This window comes from Zingiber officinale, chromosome 2A, assembly GCF_018446385.1.
Source record: "Zingiber officinale cultivar Zhangliang chromosome 2A, Zo_v1.1, whole genome shotgun sequence".
Taxonomy (NCBI): domain Eukaryota; kingdom Viridiplantae; phylum Streptophyta; class Magnoliopsida; order Zingiberales; family Zingiberaceae; genus Zingiber; species Zingiber officinale.
The window spans coordinates 157275111-157279290 of NC_055988.1; positions in this window are offsets into that span (position 1 = coordinate 157275111).

Sequence of the window (4180 nt, forward strand, 5' to 3'; positions counted from 1 at the left end):
GAAAAAAATTATCATAGCTAAATAATGTATGTTTGACATGACATATAGTATTTTTATAAAAATATAAATGTAGTATATGATGTCATGGCATGTGATAGGGTACACAATAACATGACAATTAAAACTCATAAGGAAAACTACCTAGATTTACTATCTAAGTATTTTTAAACTAATTGCTAAGCCTAAGTTACCCTTATCTCCTTTAGAAAAATGTCAAAATCTCAACTTGACATTTTTTAAAATTCTATCTTATTTGTATCATTTTAATCAGGCTCAATACTTTAAAATTGAATTGGTACACTTTTACTCTTCAAGAGTAAAAGTAAACTCTCATTTTTAAGATATCACAATACCTTAAAAATTCTCTAAAGTGTCAATTTCACCGTGATTGAGTTAACTACCCTTCCAATTAGAGTGAATATATTCTAAACTCATCTAGGATGTAGAGAATACACTCTTAGAAATCCAATATCTATTGGTCCTCCTTAGGTGTTATAAGTATTCATTAAAGATAACTTTCCTTAATACCTTTATAATAACTTTCCTAGGCTTCTTAAAAGTCTTAGTTACATTAGTCTCCTCAAAGTCAACTTTAGAGATAGCCTCCCTTGTACACTTGATCGCCTTGGATATTTTTCCTTTTAGGCATATATCTAATTTCCTTAGAGTTCTTGCCTAATTGGGTTTTTGCCTTCCTATACATAGGTAAGGTAGTTCTAGTATGAAATGACTTGTAATTTTCTCTAGGTTTTTCATATTTTTTTATTTTCATGATAAATAGTACTAAAATGATTAAAGTTATTCTAGCATACATTTTATCATGATTTAAATAAGTACCATTAGCTAATGGTTCCTTAGTTTTGCCCTTGCAAGCTTCCCCTTGACTTGAGTTTCCTCCTTTGTTCTTAGTTGAGGACCTCTTCTTTGGACATTGATTTTGATCATGTCACTTGTGATTGCACAAGAAACACATGATATGCTCCTTGCCCTTCCATACTAAAGTTCCGACCTCTTTTAATTTTTCCTTGACCTTGGGTGCCTCTTAAACATTTTTCTTGGCTAATTTTGGGCATTTACTCTTATAGTATCAATTCTCCCTACACTCAAACATATGATATATTTTTTATTTTTACAAATTAAAATTATTTTACCTCCTTGAGTTGTAGGGGTAGCACATAATTTTCATTTGATCCAGATGTAGAAACTTCTTCTTGTTCCAGTGTTAATGAACTATGCTCCCCCTTAATCCTTGAAGTGGATATGTATTTTTAATTTTATCCTTGGATGTTGAGCATCTCTCAACCTCCAAAACCTCTTGTTCTTAATCCAATGGGTTTTCCTTTTTGGATTTAACTTAATTTTGCACCAAGGTTGGATCTTCATGAAGTTTTGTCAACTTACTCCATAGCTCCTTGGCATCTTGATATTCTCAAATTTTGCACAAGATAGTGCTTGACAATAAATTAATTAACAATTTAGTTACCTTGTCATTTGTCTTGCATCTCATGATTTGCTCCTTATTCCATTTGCTCTTTGGATCTCTTGAAGCTTCAAAACTCTCCATTAGAGCAAACCATTGCTCTATATCCATCATTCCATCAGCAAGAAGCTCTACATTCTTGATTTCCATATGTTGAAGTTTCCCATTTGGAATAATAGAGGTGCCCAGATGTTAAATCTGAACCTATCTCGGAAATCTATTTTGAAGTTGAGCTCCTTTGATGATAAGTCCTTTGACTTGTTGAAATTTAGGGCTTCAAACTTCCAACTTCTTCTTCTTCCTCTAACTCATTGCTCTTTTTAGTGACTAGTCCAAAAAAGATCGGCCTTGCGATGATACCACTTGTTAGGACATGTAGAGAGCTAGAAGGGGTGAATAGCTCATTTCGCTCTTTGAGGTTGATTTGTAGCAGAAAACTCGAAGCAATGCTAGCACCTTCATTTTACTTAGTATCCACCTCCTTGAGGTTACTAATCCAAGGGTCTACTCTACTCACTCATAGATGTACTATAAAAATCTCCTTCCTAGAGACAGAGAAGCCTCGTATAATCTCAACATAAAAAATATAACAAGAAATACACAAGCAAATATAAAGGAAATTGAACATAATTTAGGATAATAAAATCTCGCCCTCTTGCTTCTTTGGATTGCCTCTTAGTGGTGGAAAATACAATAGCATTTTTTTCTCCAAACACCCAAGAATTAGCGGCGAAAACCCTAGATGAGCTCCCCTTTATATGGACGTTGTTCGAACTACTTTTCACCTCCTAATCAATTAACCTTTCTTCCCAATCGATTGGTATGCCATCATTCGATCATTAAATCTATAGAACGGCTCTTTTTCAAACTCATAATTGATTGGTGAGTCATCCCAATCGATTCGATAACTTCTAATCGATTGTCTCAATCGATTCAGAAGTATCTTGTTCGCAAAAGAAAGCATCCTAATTGATTGTCCCAATCGATTCCCAAACTCTTTGTTCTCTCATGAAAATAGCCTCAATTGATTAACCCAATTAATTGGAGAAAGCTTAATCGATTATCTTAATCAATTCATAGCCCTTTTGTGCTTTTGTGAAATCAGGCTAATAATTGGCTCAATCGATTAAACTTCAACCCAATCGATTGACCAATCGATTCCCAGCCTCGCTATGCTCTCATAAAAACATCCCAATCAATTTCACCTAATCGATTGGCTTAGGGTCAATTGATTACATTAATTGATTACTCAATCCTAAGCTCAGCATTCGGTCAACCTTGACCTATTAGGACTTTCGATTATCTAGCATTCGGTCAACCTTGACCTATTAGGACTTTCGATTATCTAGCATTCGGTCAACCTTGACCTAGTGGGACTTCTTCATCAAGTGTCTAGTCCTCTGTGACCCACTTGGACTTTCCCTTGCCAACTCTCCATTCGACTTCTGGTCACCAAGTGCGGTCCTCCTTAATCTACTTAGATTTTCCTCTTACCTAACATTTAATTAAGACTAGTCACTCGGTAGACTTCCACCCTACCTAACCTCAGTCAGGGCTTTTCCTTGCCTAATTGTAGTTAGAGCTTTCCTTTGCCAATCCACAATCCTCCTTAACTCACTTGAACTTTCCTTTGCATAACCTTAGTTAGGACTAATTACTCGGTAGACTTCCACCATGTCTATCCTTAGTTAGGATTTTCCCTTACCTAACCATAATTAGCACTTTCCATCGCCTAACCTCTAGTTGAGACTTTCTCAAATAAATATCCAGTCATCCTTTGACCTACTTGACTTCTCACTCACATATTGTCAAATATCAAAACTTAAGTTTGAGACAACTTGAGTTTTGTCAAACTAATCAACCTTGACCTAAGGACAATTGCACCAGTAAGAACTAGATAATGGAAGTCCTAGTGAGGTTAGGTAGTGAAGATTTAATTGGGAACTAGGTAGTAGAAGTCCTAACAGGGCTAGACAGTGAAAGTCCTAGCGGGGCTAGGCAATGAAGACCTAATTGGGAACTAAGCAATGGAAGTCTTAGCGAGACTAAGTAGTGAAGGCATAGTTGGGAACTAGGTAGTGGAAGTCCTAGCAAGGCTAGGTAAGGAAAAAGTCCAAATGGATCAAAAGTTGATCGAATACTTGGTGATCGGAAATCTAACGGAAGTTGGCACATGATGAAAAGTCTAAGTGGGTTAAAGGTTAACTGAACATTTGGTGAAAAAATCCTGGTAAATCAAGGTTGACCAGATGTTAGACAATAGAAAGTCCCAACGAGTCATGGATGACTTTAGAGGTGGATAAAGGAACCCTAAACTCGAGTTCAGAGTTTAGGATTGGACAATTGATTAGCTCAATCAATTAAGATATAGACCAATTGATTTGGCAAATTGCCTAATCGATTGGGGCATGTTCCAATCGATTAGGCTGATTGGGAGGTTGATTTGCGAAAAAAAAGAATGTGCTGAATCGATTTGGCTAATTGCCTAATCGATTGGGGGTTTTTCACAAAGAACAATAAGACTTAAAATCGATTGGCTAATCAAGTAGGTCTTATGATCGATTAAGATAATCGATCAAGTGCTTTCTCTTGAGCGAACAGAAGGGTGAAGAATCTATTGGGGTAATTGATTGACTCATGATAATCGATTAGTCATGTTTTCTCAAGAGAATAGAAATGAAATCGATTGGGTAATCGATT